The 22,705-nt window shown below is 45.8% G+C and overlaps 1 pseudogene; it reads left to right on the plus strand.

The window, feature by feature from the left end:
* The first annotated feature begins 11,516 nt into the window (after positions 1-11,516).
* Positions 11,517-19,010, plus strand: LOC146763189 (uncharacterized; annotated as a pseudogene).
* Positions 19,011-22,705: the final 3,695 nt, after the last annotated feature.

Raw genomic sequence — 22,705 nt, forward strand, 5'->3', positions numbered from 1 at the left:
CCTTTTGTGTATATTTTCCACCAATCCTCAGACTCGAAACGAACCCACTGATTTTCCAATTCCCCTAATTTTAACACAATTTTGGTTAACTTTCGTTCAGCCTTATAGCATTCTGTACAGACCCCAGTTGGCGACGTCCCATTTTGGCAATGGACCCACCACTGTTCTTGGCAAACTTTACATGCAAAGCACACAAAAGGATAACAATCACAATCTACCTTATTACAAATTATCAAATAATCACTAACAAGCAGGTAATCATATCCCTTTTGTTCCCCTTTCTGATCAACTTGAATGATACACACAGAGTTCATCGGTTTTTCTTAATGGTAGCCTTCAAATCCCCAGGCAGGCTGGTCACTTTCCACTGGTCATCTGTGGTGATTGGACCTTTAACTCGACCGGCATGCGTCCACCCCTTCTCGGCTGTCCGTATCGCAGTTCCTGTGGTAAGCAGAACAATAAAGGGGCCTTCCCAACGTGGGGTTAAAGAATTTTCTTTCCAGGATTTAATAAGCACATTGTCCCCTGGTTTGATTTTATGTATTGTAATGTCTAAAGGTGGCCTCTGTGTCAACATCCCTTTTTCCCTCAATTCCTGCCTTCGGCTCATAATTTGTATGATATAATGCTTAATCTGGGAATCCTTCAAGCACGGATGGTCTGTAGGGGCTTCCATATCATAAGGCATTCCAAATAGCATTTCAAATGGGGAGATTCCTACATCAGTTCGGGGTTGAGTTCGAATATTTAATAAAGCCAGAGGCAAACATTTGACCCATGACATCTTGGTTTCTAGCATCAGTTTTGTCAGTTGTTTTTTTTATTTCCCCGTTCATCCTTTCCACTCTCCCCAAGATCTGTGGATGCCAAGGAGTGTGATATTTCCACTGGGTTCCTAAGGCCGTTAAAACATCTTTTGCGACCTTAGAAGTGAAATGAGGTCCCCTATCTGAGTCTAAATATTCAATTAATCCATATCGGGGAATAATTTGTTCTAGTAATACTTTTACTACGGTGTTTGAGGTGGCTCGGGCAGTAGGATAGGCTTCCACGTAATGGGTCAAATGGTCTACCAGTACCAATAAATATTTATATCTCCCCACTTTCGGCAATTCTGTAAAATCTACTTGTATGTGTGAGAAAGGTCTTTGTGCTAGCTCCCTGCTGCCCATTGGTCTTTCTCTCAGTTGTTGTTTATTCACTTTTTGACAAGTTAAACACTGTTGAGTTACCTGTTTTGCAAGGTTATAGACTCCTATACACATATATTTTATAGCAAATTGATCAACCAAGGCTTGTGTACCCCAGTGGGTTTTCTCATGGATTGCTTGTAGGACCCTCATTGCCATCCCTTTTGGGAGTACTTCCCGCCTGTCAGGCAATACCCACTTGCCTTCCTCTTTTTCTCTTATCCCCATCTGGCCTAATTTCTCCTTTTCTTGCACACTGAAGGCTAGTATGTAATCAATAGGTCCATGAAACCAGCAATGTTTCTTCGAGGGTTATCACAGGCACATTTTATTGAGTCTATCCCATAGTATTTCCAGCAAACCCAACACGGTGGATCTTCTAAGTCAGCTCCACAAGTGGAGCAATCCTCTCTCCTTGTGACAAGCCCTGTCCATGGCTTTAGATTCATCAGGGCTGCTCGTTTTGCTTCCTGGTCCGCCAAATTGTTTCCTTGTATCGAATTTCCAATCCCTGCTTGATGTCCTTTTACATGGACAATGGCTATTTTCTCTGGTCCTCTCAAAGCTTGTAATACCTGCCGAATCAATTCTTTATGTACCAGCCCCTTTCCCTGTGAGTTAATAAGTCCCCTTTCTTCCCAGATTTTGCCAAAAGTATGAACTACTCCATAGGCATATTTAGAATCAGTAAAAATAGTCCCACTTTTTCCTTCCAATAAATTTAGAGCCCTAAGCACCGCATATAATTCGCATGCTTGGGCTGACCAGCTGGGGCTAAGGGGACCAGATTCTACTGTCTTAAATGTTTTCCCATCTATTATAGCATACCCGGATTTCCTTTTCCCTTCTAGAACTCGAGAGGACCCATCTACATACAATCGAGTCCCTTCCTCTAGCTCTTATTCTTCACGATCCAGACTTATTTTTGTTTGTTCCTCTATCTGTTTAAGGCAATCATGTGTTAGTTCTGTAATTGGTTCTCCATATAAAAACTGGGCCGGGTTTTGCAGGCTCGTTTCTATACTTAACTTAGGAGAGGAGACTAGGATGCCTTCATACTTTAGGAGTCTGGCATCCGTTATCCATTTGTCAGCCTTCTGTTGCAAAACTCCATGAATGTTATGGGGAGATAAGACTTTTAGCTCACTTCCAAAGGTTATCTTCCCAGCTTCCTCTACCAGGAGAGCAGCAGCCACTATAGCCTGTAAGCATGTGGGCCACCCCCGACTAATGGGATCCAGGAGTTTGGAGTGATAAGCTACTGGTTTCTTTTTTCCAGCCCAATCCTGAGCTAACACACCATATGCTACTCCCTCATTTAAACTAATAAATAAGTAAAATGATCTCTTCAAATCTGGAATGCTAAGGACTGGAGCATTGACTAGTTCAGTTTTTAATGCTTCTAATTGATCTTCATCATTGGTGCTCCATTTCAATAACCCATCATTAGTTAATTTTTCATATAAAAATTTAACTTTTCCACTAAAATTTTTGATCCATTGTCGGCAATACCCGAAGAGTCCCAGTAACTGTCGGACTTGTCTTTTGTTCCGTGGGGCGTGTAGGGAAAGTATTCCTTGGATTCTATCAGTGTCCAATTTCTTGGTTCCCCTTGTTAACAAATGCCTGAGGTATTTGACCTCTTCTTCTACAAACTGCAATTTTGACTTAGAGACTTTAAGTCCCTTAAGGCTTAAGTAATTTAGGAGTTTTATACTTTCTTCCCTTACTTTTTCTTCCTCTATCCCTGCAATTAATAAATCATCCACATATTGTAGTAACACCATCCCTTCCCCTAAAGAATAACCTGCTAGTACTTGTTCCAAAGTTTGTCCAAACAGATTTGGGGATTCTGTAAATCCCTGGGGAAGGACTGTTCACCTCAATTGTTGTTTTCTATGTGTATCTGGATCTTCCCATTGAAAAGCAAAATAATCTCTAGAAGTTTCCTTAAGGGGAGAAGCCCAGAAGGCATTTTGAGATCTATTACACTATACCACTGGTTTTCTGGGCCAAGTTGACTTAAAAGGGTATGTGGTTTAGCTACCACGGGGAACCTTTCAACGGTTCTTTTGTTAATTTCCCGTAAATCATGTACTAACCTATAACTACCATTGGGTTTCTTTACTGGTAAAATGGGAGTATTAAAAGGGGACATACATGGTTCTAAAAGTCCCTTTTCTAAAAGCCTTTCTATTTCTGGTTTCAGTCCTTGCCTCCCCTCCTTAGATATAGGATATTGCCTAATTCTGACAGGTATCTCTGGGTTCCTAATAGTTACTTCAAAGGGTTCAATATTTAATTTTCCTACACTATCAGGGGTGTACCAAACCTCTGGATTAATCTTTTTCTCATCCTCAGTCCGGAGAGGACACAATTTTACTGTCAGTTCTCCCTCACTAATCTCTATCCCTATCCCCAATTCAATCATCAAACCCCTTCCCAGTAAATTATAATCTGCTTCTGGTACTAATAAAAACGACCCTGTTGGGGGGTGCCGTGGGAGACAAGACTCATGATATCATGATCATCAAGTCTCAGTTGATTGTGACAGATTACACGGTTTATATATACTCGCTAATTAGCTCATGCATATTGTGAAAGCCAAGCTCCTAATTGGTTGCTATATGACTTGTGCTACTATCTCACTCTACTGTCCTTGTAGTTAGTACTTCTTTGTTCTTCTTTATCTTTTCTACATACCAAGCAGCCTCAATCATCCTGATTTCTGCATACCACCTGCTCTTTCAGGGTCATGGAGACCTTGCAGCGGTCACGTAGCCCTTCATACTTTGATTAATCTTACAGTTTCATGTCCCTTGCTATTTAACCATTCTTCTGCCAAGCTCTCTACACTTCCCCCGTTTTCCTTTTGCACAACAAGGTGTGCATTCAGCATTTTCTGCAAAAGCTGTTGTATCAGGCCTTGTAAGCAAGTAAACACACAGGGCAAAACAAGCAAAAGTATTCTAATTATGCTTAGAACTATTATGCCATATTTGATAATGTTTCTTAACCACGGCCCGATCCCCAATCCCTTTAGCTATCCTTCTAAACTTAATCTATCCTCTACCTTTAACTGTTGAGTTAGCTCGGTCAATTTTCGTATTTGTTTGTGGATGGATGTAGAGTGATCGGATAAGTTCATACAGCACATTCCTTCAAATTCTTCACAACCATGACCTTGGGCTAGAAGAAGTAAATTAGTGGCAGCTGCTCTGTTTTGCAGAACTGCATGTCAGATACTACCTATATTTGTGGCAAGCTCACTTAACATTTTAGATGGAATACTAATTTACTTTTTTGTCCAGTAGGCTAGGATTTTCAATTGTGTGAGAGTTTGCACTGAAGCAACTCGTGGGGTGAAAAATGAGGTTAGTATTACAGAAGTGCACCCCACTTCATATTTTTCATGTTCTTGATTGCTCTGTTTAACATGAAAGAAACAAACTTAATTCTAAATACAAACTACATTTATGATAAACTTAATGTTATGCTTTTGATTATCTAATTGATTGTCCCTCTTTTTCTTTTGCCATTGAAAAGCAATGGCAAAATGAACAGAAAAATCACAGGCATTACTAAAACTCATTAAAACTTAGTAAAAAAGTCTATAACATAATTAAAAACACACTTATGAAAAAACCCAAAGTCCACAATCTTCTGTGGGTGAAACACAAATCTTTGCACAATCCACTTTTGCTGTGCATCCTCTGATTCACCTGTGGAGAGATCAGTGCTCTCTTGAAATTGATAAGTCCAACATTCTTCACCGAAATCCATCCAGATCGACCCAATTCCTAATTTGGAGTTACTTTCTAAGAGTACATCCTTGATTACAGGTACTCCAAAGGGTTCCCCTTTGGCTCCAATCACCTGTATTATTTCAGATGAAATCTTACACCCTAGGGGAAGGGTCTGGACGGTCGATCTTTCTGCCCCTGAGTCCACAAGGAACTCATATTCTTGCTGCTGGGGACCTATTTTTAATTTTACATGGGGCTCTGTTCTTTCTCTTGTCCCCAGCAGATAGAGCCCCTGACACCCCTAATCTTCCTTAAACTGTTCTTCATCAGCCATCCTTTGTTGGCATTCCTGCTTCATATGTCCCTTTTTCCCACTGTAAAAGCAAACTATCCTATATCCTCCACCTTGTCTTCCTTCATGCACCTGTCAACCAGCTCCCCTCAAACCTCCTGGGTGACCACCATCCCTTCTTTGGGGAGATTGCCTCTGTCCTTCCCTTACAGCTGCTAACATAATCTTAGACTGCTTCTTGTAGTTCTCATCCTCCCTCCTAACATAAACCTTCTGAGCCTCCCGCAGTAACTCATCCAGCCCCCTTGCTTGCCACCCTTCTAACTTTTCCAACTTCTTTTGAATATCCACCCACGAGTTTACCACAAAATGAACTTTCAACAGTGTCTCTCCTTCAGGAGTGTTAGGGTCCACTCCTGAATATAACTGAAAGGCTTTTCTCAGCCTCTCCAACCACTCAGTTGGATCTTCATCATTCTTTTGTTGTTCCTTGAATGCCTTTTGTACATTCTGTCCACGAGGGACAGCCTTCCTTATTCCCTGTATTATTATATTTCGCAAATCGCCCATATGGGTATGGTGTAACGGGTCTTGATTATTCCACTGGGGATTCTGTAGGGGCCATTTAATATCTGCTAATGGTCCCTGTTGATGTTCATCATCCCAGATTCTCAAGCCCATTTCTCTAATCATTCTCCTTTCTTCTGCAGAAAACAAAATCCCTAACATGGATTGTATCTCCTCCCAAGTATCAATATTAGGTCCCAAAAATTGATCCAACTTCTCCGCCACCCCTAAAGGATCGTCTAACAAATGTCCCATTTCCTTTTTAAATTCCCTAACATCCCCTGAGTTTAACGGGATGGATATGTACGCTATTCCCAGAATCTGGGCAGGCCGTCCTGGTTGCGCAGCATTTGGGTTAGGCACCATTCCCATTCCATGCTCTCTAAGGGGAAATATACCCAATTCTTGCTTTCCCTTTTGTCGGGTCTGGCTTCGGGTTACTCGCCGAGGACGCTCAGGGATATTTTCCTCCAACCTTTCACCTTCCGGTCCCTCATCCTCCGATAATTCTTGGGTGGGTGCCGAGGGACCCGGGTGGTCGATTAGCAAAGGTTCCGGGAGGGGGGGGTCTAAAAGTTGTGGCGGTGGAGGTGGCAATGGAAGAGGTGGAGGTGGTGGCGGTATGTAGGGAGGGGGAATGCCTGGAGGTAATTCAATTTCTTTTGACCTCTTTTTCTTCCTCTCGATATTGAGAGCAAATAATTTTGCCCTTGTCTCTCCTCTTATCCAGAGGGCTGCATATTCACTTTCTTCTAGATTAAAGGGTTCTTTTGAATTAACGTAAATATTTAAGGCCTGACAGATCCAATCCTCAAAAGACCCAAATACCAGCCAATATAACTGATCCCCTCTTATTTGTTTCCCCCCCCCCCAAACTTCCATGCAGTAATGAGCCATTTTTACTTTATCTTTTCCCTTCCTAGAAGGAAAGGCATTCCAATATTTAATCATTAAGCCTAATGGACTATTCTCTGGAATATGGGGAAGTTTTACAGGGATTCCCCCACCCATGGGTTCAGCAGGCTTGCTTTTCCTTTGACCCATCTTCTGGAGTGCCTTCTAACATACACACACTTGCTTCCCTCAATTCGTGGCCCAGTCCGTCGCCGGATATGGGAACCGCACTACTATGAGGTCCGCACTTGCTTGGGGAGTCCGAGCTGCTGGCCCTCCTCTCATACACCACACTCGTCACACTCCAGGATCCCCACCCCCGACCAGGCGGTCCCGTTCTCCCAGAACAGGCCTCCTCTGGACACCAGGTCCTTTGGAAAATACTTACAACCATCCGGTGTCTTTGCCCAGGGCTTCGTGCACAAAGATTAAGGGGGTCGCCGGCAGTTCATTGCTTGCTATCAGATTTCAGGTTCTTCGGTCAGAGTCCGGGGAGGAGTGTCCCCGTAAGGCCACTGTTAAAGCAAAGGCAGTGGGGCGCCTCCTCAGGAGACCTCCTCTCCAGGTGTTCCGATCGAAGTCACGGCACCAAATTTGTTATAAATTGAGGCGAATAATTTGATTCAGCCTTTTAAGATCAACTAATAATTTTATTAATTACAGCAAGCGATAGCAAGCAAACAGCGCTGGGTGCAGCTAGGGAATCTGTGTTCCGCCAAAAGCTGACAACCTTTCTTTCTCTTCAGTCCCTTTTTATCCAGCACAAGTGGGGGTGATGGGTTTCCTTCCACTGCGGTTATCAGTTCCAGCAGTAGTTGGTTTCACAAGTGGGGGTGATGGGTCTCCTTCCGCTGCGGTGATCAGTTCCAGCCAGTCCTGCAAGATCTTTCACAGTCTTTGTTTGCGGTTACCAGCCTTGCCCAAGCCTGCAAATTCCATGCCCTGACCCCCCAAACTTTTTATCCTAATTTCATACTTTTGATGAACAAACAAGTCAATGCAGTTTCTCACACTCCCATTATGATCCCACTTGCCCCCAGAATAGTTTCAGATGTCCCTAGTTCCTCCCATTATGATCCCAGTTGCCCCTAGAATAGTCGCAGTTCCTTTCTGCAGGATCCCAGTTGTGCCCAGTTGCCCCCAGGGTAGATTCAGTTTCCCCAAGTGTGGTCCCAGTTGACCCCACCATGATCCCAGCTGTTCCCAGTGGTTCTGCTGCTGGCCAAGCTGGGGCCCCCTCCTGCCAGCTCTCCCTCGGAGGGGCAGAGTTCGGTACATGTGGGAACTCAAAATGTCTCTCAGACATTTTTAGAGGTTCCAGGCCTTGGTCAGAAGCATTCTAGACCCTGGCAGACAACTGAAAAACAGCTGTGATTTTGAGTTTGAGCCATGGAATGAATTACCAACTTTGGAGGTGGAACGAGCAGTCACAAAAGGTTAGATAGTATAGTAAAAGTAGTTACAAAGTAGAGGGGAAATTTTTTTAGTACTGTACAGGGGGGTTTTAACACATGTACAGAGGGGTTTTCACTTTGTACATGGGGGTCAGAAGTTCTAAGATGGAGGAAAGTGGGCTGAACCCATCCTTCTTCCTTCTTCTTCCTTACCTCCATGTTCTTGGTGATGTTGGCACTCTCAGATTGGTTTAGAGTAGAAAAACACTTGGCAACGTAGGTAGTAGGTATTGGGGAATAATTGTAAACATGTTATACGTAATATATCTTATAAAAGATAGCAGCAGCGCTGGGCGGAGAGAGAGACGAAGAAGACAGCAGATAGAGAGGATGTCAGTGTGTGTGTGCCTCTACCCAGGCCGCTGATCAAATAGCCGCAGTCCAAGAACATAATCTGTTAGATAACTAGCAATAAACTGCCTTGAGACCGAACAGCTAAGCCTGCGGAGTTTTTCTTTGGAAGCACGGACTGGAGGAGGAATTTCACCACCACATGTGGCCCCAAAACAAAGCTGGGGTTCTCACAGGTACAGTCTGGAGGGGACAAAGGGCTGGACCCATTGTCCAGCACAGGACTCTCGGCAGCCAAACCGCAGGGCGGAGCCGCTTCAGGGGCCACGGCGGCAGGAGCCGCTGCGCCTTGTGACTGCCCCTCCCCCGCATCTCCCAGCGGGGCCGGGGGCGGTGGCGGCGGCCGCTGCTCTTCCGCCGGTCCCGAGGTCGGCGGCGGCGGCGGCTCTTGCAGCCGGAACGCAGCAGACATCGCCGCGGGTGCGGCAGCTTCTCCCGGGAGTGACGCTGGTGGTTCCGGGGTGGGCGGAGTCGAGGCTGCTGCTGCTGCCGGAGCAACGGTGGGCGTGACAGTGAAGTCTGCTGTCGGCAGGGGTGGCGCCACTACAGGCGTGGCGTAGAAGGCAGGCACCACCTCCGGCAAGGGAGTACATCGCACAGTGGGCAGGGCGGAGAAGAACACCGGTGCCCCGCTCAAAACGTGCTGTTGAACAGCAGATGCTGGCACCGTAAATGAAATCCAATCAACCAGTCCGCATGACCTGCAGAGGGGCGGACTGGGAGGAAAAGCCTGTCCCGCCGGCACAATCGGAATTCCTGCGGGTGGTGGGTGGTGTGCCAGGGGATGGACCAAAGGCTGCATCGCCGTCTGCGCAGGCTCCATCAGCAAAGGAGATGGGGGGGCAGCATCCGCCCCCGCTGCGCCCGGCGCCGCGGGCAGTTCCAGCCCCCCCACAAATGCAGGTTGGAAAACGGAGGGCTGTGGGGCCGCGGGCGGCGGCGGCTCCCGCCAGTGCAGGGCCGCCCCGTGCAGTCCGTGCAACGCCGGCTGTGCTGAAGCTGATAGCTGTGGCAAAGGCACTCCGGCTGCCTCGGGAGGGGCGGGCGGTGTCATCGGCACCGCTCTCTGGGCAGGGTGCTCCTGCGCAGCCAGCCGCTGCGCGGGCTGCGGCGCGGTCCGCCTCCGGGATACCGAAACGTTCCGGTCGGAATCCATGTCGGACGCAGCGGTGTCTCCTTTGCACATTTCCGCCGTGAGACAGTGTCCAAGGTTGAGCCAGACCTTATGATCAAAGGGGAATCTGGGATTTACAGAAAATCCCCAGTCCCGAGCCCAATTCAAAAGTATGATCAGGTCCTCTTCAGGAAGCCAAGCTCCGATAAGAGGGATGCTGGCTCGCCAGGCAGTCAAGACTGCTTCCTCGACTGCCGATGGCTGGTTTCCCATTTTTAGGGAACCTTTCCCTAGCAGACGTCAACTTCAAGAGTCCGACAGTCCGCTATTCCAGGGAAAAACCCGTCCCGCTCAGTCCCAGGCTCTTAAGAGCAAGTCCGCGGTCCAAATAGGACCCAGCCTTCTCCGGAAGGCATGGACTTCCAGCGTTACCTTTCTCAAGAAGGCAGAGGTGTCCGTTCACAGCCTCCAGGCTGTTGGGGTGGAACCGCACCAGAGGAGAACACCCCGCAAGACGCTGAGGTTCAGGTCTGCTATCGAGGCTGCAATTCCACTTCAGGTCACCAGACCCTGTCCCTTCAGGGCAGGGTGAAGTGCCACGTCGGGCTACACCGGACCCTGTTCCTCAGGGAAGGTGTAATTCCACGTTGGCGGTCACCAGATGTCGCTGTCGAGGCAGGACGGGAATGAAGAGAACTCTGATTCAGAAGGCTGTGAGAGTAAAACTCCGTTTATTCAAAATGCACTGCTCTGTTATACAGAGCTCCGCAAGGACCAAATCCATTGGTTCTGAAGTGAAAACAACCCACCACCATTGGTGCAGAGTGCTTGACGCACAGTGATAAAACTTAACTATAAACAATGTGGAAAACAAGAGAGATAAAGAATTATTTACATTCTTTCCCAGCTCTTTCCCAGGCCTCTGCCTGGATAGAAACTCTCAGCTTCTTCCTTTGACTGAATCTAAGTCCCAGAGTTATGGAAGAATTTTCTTAGAGAGAAGTGGAAAAGAACCTGTTTATTTAACAGACAAAACACTCTGCAGCACCAGAAAATGAACAACACCAGATGACAAAAAATCTCTTTTGTTGCAGAATTTCTGAGAGAGAGAGGGCATGATTTATGTCTGGAATGAGATCTGAGCTACTCCAGCCTAGGCCTCAGATATGGGCCTTGTGAGGTTTTGAAAGCCTATGACGCAGTAAGAAAAAGAGCTTGTGGCACAGTTAGAAATTATATTAAGGTTTGGATGTGAAGCACTGGGTTTTTTGGTTGTGAATTAGTACAGGTTTATAGTGTGGAGTTTAGGCCACCTTAAGACAAAGACAAACAATATTAGCTTGCAGATGAGAGAGCCTTTCTAAACTGTAAACTATATTGAAGTGTATATAAACTGCCATCTTCTAACTAATAAACGGAGGACATTTGATTGACCACATTGGCCTGATCGGCATTCGTCCTATCCAGTTTTCCTGTCTTACAAGGTCCCTGGCTTTGTTTGGCACCTGACCAGTGACCCAGAAAGCTCTGAGAAGCTCCTGAATCAATTATACGGGAAGGGGGAGCCTGTTTTTAATCGCGACGAAAATCAGGTCCGTATCACCTTTATGGTGACGGAGACCGCAATCCTAAATTTGCTCTATTGTGAATGAGGATCAAGCTACTGGAGCGGTGAAGAATCCAGACTCCAGATCGTGCCATTCACGAAGGGAGGAAGGATTTCTGCATGGCTGTTTGGCAGCAGGGACCCACTGGAGCATGGAGAAAAGAAGACTCCGTCGTTCACACACACCTCGAGCGGCGGGCGTGGGCGTAGACGGAGCCGGGAACTGGAGTGAGGTTGCGGCTGTGCTGAACAAAAGCGATGGTGGAAGTAAGCCGCAAACAAAGAGGGTGGAAGTGACCATGGATGGGGATTGGAAAGCTTCGTTGCAGCTCCTTTTGCATATTCTGTCCAAGAAAGGAGAAAAGATAAAAGAGGCTGATTTAGAGCAGTTGGCTTTGTGGGCAAGGAACAAGGGCGAGTTACAAAAACTGTCGCTGATTTTTAGTGAAACTGAATGGCAAGAACTAGGGCAGTTGCTTTGGGACACCACGGTGGAGGGTGGGAAAGATAAGAAAAGAGTACTGGAGTTCTGAGGCATTTGGAAAAAAGTTTTACATACCTTGCAGAGCATGGCCACAGAGAAAAAAGCCGCAGAAGCCGCAGTTGAGTCATTTGAGCAGTCCACACCAGAACATATAGAGGTACAGAAGCCATCACAGGTTGAAAATTTTTTATTGTTTATAACGTGTGGCCAGTGCGTGGCAAAAGGCTCCAATCAGTTCCTCTATTCAGGAATTTTTCTCTCGCATGGACGTGAGTGGAAACAGCAGCGCGTCCGCAGCAGAAGTTCACCCGCAAACGGTGGATGTTACCCAATCGCCAGTCCCGTGGAATGAGGCAAACCAGAAAGTAGCTGAGCTGCCTCTTTTGGGGGACAGGGTGACACCTGAGGAAGCAGCCGGAGTTAGTGACAAAACGAGGCTGAGTCAGGAGGCGGAACACAGGGGCGTAGATCAAGGCAGAGACCAGGGTGGAGACGGGACCGAGGAAGCGCCTGCCCCTCACCCCCCGACGGACACGGCGGCAGTGGCGCGCGCGCACAGAGGCAGGGCCCGGCGTTACCCGGCAGCAGTGGAGAGCCCGGTGCGGGGAGGAGGGGCTGAACGCATCCGTGCTTGCGAGATGGTGGAGGCAGCTACACAGACAACAGCAGTGCAGCCCACTGCTGCAGTCAGCTCCCATCCCACCACGGTAGCTTTGCAGTGCCCTCTCCCACCAAACTCTGATTCCGATGACTCAGAGTCAGACTCCTTTGATTTCAATTGTCGCAAGAAGAAGCGATCACGAAATAAGATACAAAGACCAAATATATTACAGCAAAAAATAGCCCAACTTGCCACCCTTTCAAATCAGCAGGTTCAATCAGTGGAACCTTCCACTGGGCAGCAATTGACATTACCAGCTGTTTTTAAAAATCCATTGCAGTTGCGATGGGCTTCAGTAGTGAAGGATGCTATTTTATATGGAGACTGGGAGCCTGTCAACTCCCTGGCCTGTCCTGTCATAATAACTAATGGGAATGCCGTGTGGGAGCCCCATGAGTGGAAAATCCTCCAACCAGCCAAGCAAACAGTCACAACTTATGGGATCAGGTCAGAAGCAGCAAGGAACATAATTCAATATATATTTACAGCAGATGTAATTTGTCCCGCTGATTCATCTAATATTGCCTCCCTGATGCTGACACCTTCACAGTTCCTCATGTTTGAAAGGGAATGGAGATGTTTGGCAGTTGAAGAAGCCAACAGACATACAGTAGTGGGAGATCCTTTCTATGGAATCCAGCCAGATATGCTGACTGGGTATGGTCCATATGCAACCAACAGAGTGCAACTTACCTTCCCCATTGAAATGCATCAATTGTCACAGCAGCTGGCCCATCAAGCTTTGCTTTTATTACCAGATAAGAAGAAGCCAGCACCTTATGTGACCATAAAGCAAGGCTGTCAGCTGCCTTGAAAGATGCTCCTGATGTACCACCAGATGTTCAAAATCATTTATTCCGCTCACTTGCTTTTGAAAATGCTAACTCACATACAAGAACCATTTTAGCGACCCTTCTCAAGGCTGTCCAGTTGACGAGATGCTTGTTAGAGCTACATGCGCAGAATAAAGCAACAAAGCTGCGGCATTCACAGAAACTATCCAGGATGCTATGCAACAACAAGTGTTGCAGATGATAGATAAATATAATTGTTCATAAATAATACATCGGGATGGGAACAGTTCTCCCAGGTGGCCGGACAATGCCCCTACCTTTGGATGGGTCCTGGGGTGAAATGGACTGTTCCATCCCACCCCCCAAAAGATATATGGTTCACCCCACACCTCTATCCCTCCCTTCAAACATCAAATGTCTGTAACCCCATTGGCCCATGCCTTATTCCAACCCACCTTGAAGCCCCTGATATGGAGGCTTTGAGGGGCCACGCGGTCTCTTGGAACTTCCTCCCCTCTTGGAGCTTCCCCTCTCCTAGACCCTCCTTTTGTCTCTCCCCTCCCCCACCCTCTCAGGCCCAGCCATGTGCTGCGTCTGGGAGCACGAGGCAGGACCTTCCTGAACCCCCAATAAACCTCTTTCCCCAAGAGCAAACTTCAGAAATCTCTGCCTCCATTCATCCACACCGTGCTGGAGCGTGGTATTTTCCGCAAACAAGGACACATGATTGCAGCTGCCTTGTCAAGCAGCAATGGTAACAACTCTCTTCATCGCAGCAAAAGTCAACCTAACCTTAGATCATCTAAAACCAGCTGCTTTTGATGCAGTGGAACAGGTCATATCCGGCGAGACTGCCAAAAGATTGTGTGGTGTCACAGGTGCAACATGGACAGCCATGCTACAGAAGCTTGTCGTAAGGCAGGAAACTCCCAGTGCAGTGTGTCGAGGCACCGCACAAAGAAATAAATCGATGCCCCGACCCAACAGACTCCAAGAACGGCTTCCTGTTGAACAATCAACCTGCCACCTGCAGAAGTCTTGGAGTCAATGCAGCCACAGCAACAGAAGTCACTCTGAATGATACAAAGGTAACCTTAATTCCTACCAATGTATATGGTCCAATGTACAGCACAACTTCTCTAGTTGGAGGTTTGTTGCTTGGGAGATCTTCCATGAGTAAACAAGGTGTGATCGTGATTCCAGGCGTTATTGATGCAGACTTCACCAGTCAAGTGAAAATAAAGCTTCATGCCTTACAGCCAACTGTGACAATTCCCAAAGGAAGCAAGACTGCCCAAAGTGAAAATTTCCTGCCACATCGCCAGCATCCAAAAGAGCCAACTGCATCTGAAAGACAAGACAATGGCTTTGGATCAACTGGCCACGATGTCTTCTTTACAATTGACATGAAAGATTGTCCATACAAGAAAATACAACTACAACGTGGTTCCCACTTAGTTATATTGGAACCAATCCTTGTGTTATGGTTTGACACTGGCACAATGCCAGTGCCCCTATGAAAATGTAACTTCTCTATTGAATGCTGTGAAGTGGAATTGAGAACAGAGCAAAGCAGGCCTAAGCTTAATAACAGGAAAAAAAAAAAAACTTTATTAAGCTACTACTATAAAAGAAAAAAAAAAGAAAGGAAAAAGGAAAAAAAAAAGTACACAAAGATCAAAATGAAAACCTTGTACAACATTCCTCCTCCCACCACCCAACTCCAACAAACCACAGTGAGACACAATCTGGACCCCAATCAGGTTTCCACCCTCCAGACAATCAACACTCAGCCCATCGAGGGATAGAGGAGTCTCTCCTGTGCCACAGACTCCCCAAGAAACACAGATGCCACATCATGTGTTTCCATGTCACACATGGCACCGCCCGGAGAAAAGTTTGCCATGGTGACCTTCTCCTTTCTATGCACAGTGCTCTCACCACCAATGCATGGATGGACAGACTGCTTTTAGGATTTTTCCTTTCAAGGATGCCCTGCCAAGAGGGGAGAAAACAACAGTTCAGTTTTTTCATTGTTTGGGACCACAGTCCCTCCCCATTTTCCCATTTTTCCCCTGGGGCCAAGGGTCTAAGAACAGAGATCTTCTTCTCTTCTCCTTCCTTTAAGGACAGGGGGTACCACCACAAACCCCCTAACTTTTCCTCTGTTCACTCCACTTCTGTCTTTTCCCAGCTGAAGCAGGTCTCTTGACTCACTGTCATTCTCCCAAAATACAGTTTCTCTTGGAGGAGAAGATTGATTCAGTTTGTGGCTAACACGGAAAAGTCTAGCCAAAAGCCACTCCTTGTCCCCCTCCCATCTAGAATTTCTCCTTCTAACATCCCAGGGTCTAAGGTGTCCCTCTTCCTCTCTTTCAAACCGAAGAGGGGAAAGAAAAATTCACAAAGCTTTCATTTCTCAAGGAAGGGTTAAAAGTCTGAACTCCCAGGGATGGCTCGATGCCCAGACTCTGGCAGCTCCCACGCGGCTGGGCACCTTGAGGCCCCCCCTGCTCCTCCTTCCCCAAGGTGGAATTGTTGACAAACGGCCGCTGTCTCTTTCTCTCCCCCTCTCGGGACAGAAACTCTGGGGGGGGAACTGAGACATCCTAGATTTCCTCCACCCTTCCATCTGCAGGGGCCAACCCAGTTCCAGTCCCTCCACCCTTTGGCCTACCTCAGTCAGGCCATGGGCCTTCCTCTCCCCTACCCAGCCACGGGCCGGGCAGTGGAGGGCTCAGCACTGTGCTCTGACCGGAACTAAAGAGAGCGAGTTCTTCTGGGAATTCTGCTTTTAACCCCTCTGTGTTCTCAGAGGCGTGTCCACTTTCAATTGGTCAATATCCAAATTGACCTCTTCCTTATGGAAATTTTTTTTTTTCCATGTCAAACCACGACACCTTGATACAGGAGAAGATGTCTCAATTATCAATCAGATTTACTGGCCATCCAACTGGCCTTTGCAAGCTCCAAATTCCCACATTGTAAGAGTGGGTGGAATGAAGATTCCTTCAGTAAGCAGAGACCCCATCAGCATCATTTTTTAAGACAATCAAGTTATCGTGGCTCAACTATATGTCATGCCTTTACCCAAACTGCTTCCAGGACTTATAGGCAGAGTTGTGCTTTCCCAGCTTGGGATGGTTTTGACCATAGATCAGCATTTTCCGTGATGGCCACTGCAGAGCAGCCACCCATCCTTAAAATTGCCTGGTTGACTGAAAAACCCATGTGGATTGAGCAGTGGCCAGTGTCAGAAGAACGGCTGCAAATTGCTGACCAATTAGTACAGGAGCAACTTGAAGCTGGACATGTTCAGCCCTCTGTCAGTCCATGGAACACCCCAATTTTCATCGTCCCCAAGAAATCAGGAAAATGAAAATTGGTGCATGATTTACGAAAGGTGAATGAACAGATGCAAGCAATGGGTGCTTTGCAACCTGGGTTGCCAGCACCAACCATGATTCTACAAGGGTGAAGCATTGTTGTCATCGATCTAAAGGACTGTTTCTTTACCATTCCACTTCATCCACAAGATACCCATCGATTTGCCTTCACTGTGACATCTATCAACAGAGCAGCACCAGCAAAACGGTATGAGTGGGTTTCTCTCCCTCAAGGAATGCGCAGTTCTCTGACCATGTGTCAGCTGTTTGTTGACTGGGCCCTGCGACCAATTCATCGACATTTTTCCAACGCAATGATTTACCACTACATGGATGACATTCTCATTTCAACCAAACAGCCGTTGGCAGATGCAGACTTAAATTGGCTCTTTTCACAACTGAAGCAGCATGGGTTGACTGTGTCCCCAGAAAAAATACAGCAATCAGCCCCCTGGAAATACTTAGGCTGGCTGATCACAGATGCACAAATTTGACCCCAGAAACTTACCTTACATGTTAACATTTCTACTTTACACAATGCCCAGAGACTCTTTGGAGGCCTGCAGTGGGTTTTTACCATTGTAGAAATGACCAACGATGATCTGCAACCATTTTTGCCATGGCTCCATGGCAGTGATGCCAACAGCCCTTGAGTTTGCACCCCTGAATAACAAAAAGCTTTGGTTCAGGTTTCAGAGAAATTACAACGTGGTTGGGTGCTTGTAGCACTGGACATTTACCGTTGTCACTGTTCCTCTCCAACGCTGATGCTTCTCCGCTTGCCATTGTTTTTCAATGGCAAAAGAAAAAGAGTGAGTCCCAATGTGGATCAACAGCAATCCTGCTTGAGTGGGTGTTTTTACCTGTTCAACCAAGAAGTCGTGTGATGGGCAGGACAGATGCTCTTGCTGCGTTGATGGGAAAAGGCAGAGACAGAATTTTAGAAATGGATGGAAAAAAAACAGCAGACATCAGTGGTCCTGTGAAGAATAAAGATCTGGAATGGCTGCTCAGACACTCTGCTGCGCTCCAGGAAGCATTGTTAGGTTTCACAGGAGTGGTGCACAACAAACAACCAATAGGCCCGATGTGGCATTTCATCAGTCGTTATCAGTGGTTGGAAAGACCCTTGTGTTCACTGAAACCAGTTTAAGGAAAAACAGTTTTTACTCATGCCGGCTGAAAAACAAAAAGAGCTGTGTGCGTTTGGCAACAACGAGGGAAATGGTAGAAACATCTAATCAGAGGTGATGTTAAAGATAGTCTACAAACCCTTGAGTTGAAGGCCGTGTGTTGGGCTTTCCACACCTAGAACAAAGAACCACTCAACGTTGTTTAAGACTCATTATATGTGGTTGGAATTGTGCAGAGAATTGAGGATGCACTCCTCAGAAGAACCCAAAACCAACATCTTGGAGATCTGTTCCTGCAGTTGCAGAGTGTGTTGAAACAATGCCAGCATGTCTTTTGTATCATGCACATTCAAAGTCATCAATGTAACAGCGGTTTAGGAGAAGGCATCGCATTGGCGGATGCTGTGGTCAGTTATGCTGTCCATGTTCCCCCACAGAATAACTTTGAGAGAGCTCGCAACAGTCATGAGACATTTCACCAAAATGCGAGAGCCATGCACCGACAATTTCAGATCCCCATGAATGATGTACAAGAGATTGTTCGAGCCTGCTCGCAATGTAGTCATTACGGGCCTAGCCTCGGTTTAGGCACAAATCCCAGGGAACTGAAAACTTTAGATATGGCAGATGGATGTAACTCATGTTCCAGAGTTTGGTAGGCTGAAATATGTCCATGTCACTGTAGACACTTATTCTAGATTTATTTGGGCCACAGCACAAACAGGGGAAAAGGCTCTGCATGTGAAAAGGCATTTATTTGCCTGCTTTGCAGTAATGGGTGTACCTGTAGAAATCAAAACTGATAATGCTCCATCTTATGTTAGTCAACAAATTTCTACATTTATGCAGAGGTAGGGGGTGAAACATACTACAGGGATCCTTCACTCATCTACAGGTGAAGCCATTGTAGAGAAAGCCAATTGTACCCTGAAAGAATACCTAGCAAAACAAAAGCAAAGTGATGAAACCAATGTATTTAATCGATTGTCAAAAGTATTGTTTACCCTAAACTATTTGTGTTTAGTAGAAGGAAGAGAAGAACCTGCTGTTGTAATACACCACCAAGCAGTGAAAGACGGAAGACCACAAGCAATTCCAGGACTTTACATTTATCACAAGGACATGCGGCTGGGCGAATGGCAAGGGCCAAGTCCGGTGTTGTTTAATGGCAGAGGTTATATGTGTGTTTCAACAGGTACTGGTCCAGTTTGGGTGCTGAGCAGATTCACCCGTGTGTGTCCACAGGAGGAGGTACCAAGCCGCAGTGATAATAATGTCGACAACGACAATTTGCCTGGAACGTCCCGTGATAAATCCGGTTCTGATGAAAATTAACTTCGTAGAGTACAGAGAAATAAGTTAGATTATCATAAGTGTGAAAATAGATTTATCAGAAGTTAGTTTATTAGAAGTTATAGTTTATGTTTAGAATTAAGTTTGTTCCTTTTATGTTAAACAAGGCATTCAAGAACATGAGAAATATGTGGTGGGTCACAATGTTTCTATTAAGTAATGTTTTAGTAATTGAAGTATTTGGAATCCTTCACATTGACAAGAGACAAAATATGTGGATCACTTGGGCCAAAAAACTAGGCAAGATTCATTCTCCCCGTTGTTAGCTACACCATCTAATCCTTTTTGTACTTGTTTAATTGGAGTTACATTGGGTTCCATGGCAAACTTCAAAATTTGGACCCGAGCTCAAATAAATCCAGAAAGCACACTGGGAGGGCAAGCTATTGCATTTGTGCAAAATCTTAAATTTATTGATTTCAGTCTTCAAGAATTTGATCTTTTGGGTTCTGTCCCAGGAAATTACTGTTTGCTATTTGGACCTTATGCTATAAAACCAACTCAAGAAGAAAGACAGTTAACAGATGACAATTCTTGGTTGTCTCCCAGATCACCATTGTATTATAATTATTCAGAATGTTGTAACAATTGGACTCAATCTGTGTTACCATCAAGAGGTGATGCGGGAAAACTGCCCCTAGGAACCTTCCTCATTTGTGGGGACCGAGCCTGGTCTGCAGTACCTCAAAATGCTAGGGGAGGCCCATGTTACATTGGTAAATTAACGCTGTTTGCTCCCACCTGTAGTAGATAGGGACAGGCGAACGGAAGATCTCGGGATGTGACGGAAAGAAAGACCCCCTTCCCCCTCTCCTCCTGCAGCACGTTATCTATTACCCCAAAGAATGTAGCCACACCTAACCCAGTAGTTTTCCACTCCTGACTAACACTAGAGACCCTACCAAACCCTCCTGATGTAGCAAAGTCCCTCAAGACTATTTAAACCCATGAGATAAGATAATAAACGCTTTCGACCGTCCACCACACTGGTGTCAGCGTCTGTTGTTAGCCCGAGTAGCCTGGGCGAAACCAGGCTGCCGTGCTGTTCCTTGCAACCAGGTCGCCTTGCCTTCCACTAAAGGCAACACCCACCACTCATCAGGATCTTGGATTGCCTTGGAAGACTCAATGAGCCAAAGTCAGTGTTCTCCAACTATACCGCAATTGTAAAGATCAAGTGTCATTATGGGGGTGCACTTCTGTAATACTAGCCTCATTTTTCACCCCAGGAGTTGCTTCAGTGCAAGCTCTCACACAATTGAGAACCCTGGCCTGCTGGAGAGGAAAGCAAATTAATATCACATCTAAACAATCGAGTGAGCTTGCTGCAGATGTAGATAGTACCCATCATGCGGTTCTTCAAAACAGAGCTGCCATTGATTTCCTTCTAGCAAAAGGACATGGGTGTGAAGAATTTGAAGGCATGTGTTGCATGAATTTGTCTGACCATTCTCAATCAATTTACAAAGTTAACGCAATTGAGGGACAACATGAAGAAACTTGTCGTATTAGACACTCCATTTGATAACTGGCTCAATTCTCTAGGTTTTGCTGGTTGGGTCAAAGATTTAATTTGTTTTAGCATTGTGCTTTTCCTTATCTTTATAATTATTTTAGTTTTTATACCGTGTTTATTACAGTGTATGCAGAAGATAGTGCACTGTGCCTTCAAGTCAGCCTGGGTAGCTCAAAAATAAAAAGAGGGAATTGTTGCAGAATTTCTGAGACAGAGAGGGCATGATTTATGTCTGGAATGAGATTTGAGCTACTCCAGCCTAGGCCTCAGATATGGGCCTTGTGAGGCCTTGAAAAGCTTAAGATGCAGTAAGAAAAAGAGCTTGTGGCACAGTTGGAAATTATATTAAGGTGTGGATGTGAAGCACTGGGTTTTTTGGTTGTGAGTTAGTACAGGTTTATAGTGTGGCGTTTAGTCCACCTTAAGACAAAGACAATGTTAGCTTGCTGATGAGAGAGCCTTTGTAAACTGTAAACTATATTGAAGTGTATATAAACTGCCATCTTCTAACTAATAAATGGAGAATGTTTGATTGACCACATTGACCTGATCTGCGTTTGTCCTGTCCAGTTTTCCTGTCTTACGAGGTCCCTGGCTTTGCTCTTTCACCACTCTCAAGAGATACCAAATCCAGAAAGTCTCTCCTGGGAGTGGTTGCCTGGGTCTGGGTGCTGGGGATTGGTCTCTGGCACTGGGGATGGCTGCTGCAGATCACAAAGTCCAGGCTCTCAGTGGTTCCCAGGTCCCAGTCCAGAGCAGGCTGGAATGATATTCAGGAAAGGGAAAGGGAAAAAAAACAGTCCAGGGAAAAAAAAAAAAATTGGACTGCTTAGCTAAACTAAATAACAAGCAAAAGCAAAAGCAGAAGCAGGATCAAGAGCAAGCAAGTAAAGCAAACAAGCAAAGCAAACCAAGCCAGCCAGCACTAGCCTCTTCTAGACAACAGACCATGGGGGGAGGTGAACCAGCTGATAACAAGACAAAACAAAGCTTCACTTTCAGAGTCAGTTCTGAAAGCACAGAACATAATATCAAACATAAACAGAACACACAATTGGGGATACAAGCACCACAACGTCACCCTATGGCATTCCACACCTTATCTCTGTTGGAACTGAAAATGTCCCTCAGACATTTTTGGAGGTTCCAGGCCCCAGTCAGAAGCATTTGAGACCCTGGCAGGCAGCTGGAAACAGCTGTGATTTTGGATTTGAACCATGGAATGATTTACCAATTTTGCAGGAAGAATGAGAAGTCACAAAAGTTTAGATATTATAGTAGAAGTAGTTACAAAGTAAAGGGAAGAATTTTTGAGTGCTGTACAGGGGGGTTTTAACACCTGTACAGTGGGGTTTCTGTTTTGTACATGGGGGTCAGAGGTTTTAAGATGGAGGGATTTTGGCCAGTCCTGTCCTTCCTTTTTCTTCTTCCTTACCTCCATGTTCTTGGTGATGTTGGCACTCACAAATTGGTTTAGAGTAGAAAAGCACCATTTAATATAGGTAGTAGGTATTGGGGAAAACCTGTAAACATGTATCATGTAATGTACCATATAAAAGACAACAGCAGCCAAGGGCAGGGGAGAGAAGAAGAGGTTAGGGGACAGAGAGGATGTCAGGGTGTGTGTGTGCCTTTGCCTGAGCTGCTGACCAAACCGCAGTAGCCAGAGAAGACAATCTTTTAGATAGCTTACAATAAACTGCCTTGCGACCGAACAACAAGAGACTGCTGAGCCTTTCTTTGGAAGCCTGGGTTGGAGGAGGGATTTTTCCACCACACAGAGCCCTGAACCAGGCCTGAGTTCTGTCAATCTCCATATCATCAACATCATGTAAAAACTTCACCAAGTAAAAACTTCCATCTTTCACTTACTCATACACATTTCCTTCCATCTCACTTACTCAAACCTTTGACACTTACATATTTCCTTCTGTCTCATGTGTGTGTGTTTTCATGTACAGACACTGGCAGTAACATCCAGCAAACAGTGATATTTGCACATGAGTCTCACCCCACAATCAGATCTCCCTGAGGTACACATCGTGTTGCTCCATCTCTCTGCATTATCCGCCATGTACAACCTGATCCCTGAGCAAAGACAATCCCAATAATGGGTTTGTTTGTACTCGTGGCAGAATTGATCCACACTGATTTCCCTAAC

This window comes from Lonchura striata, chromosome W (assembly GCF_050655825.1).
Source record: "Lonchura striata isolate lonStrDom1 chromosome W, ASM5065582v1, whole genome shotgun sequence".
Lineage (NCBI taxonomy): Eukaryota > Metazoa > Chordata > Aves > Passeriformes > Estrildidae > Lonchura > Lonchura striata.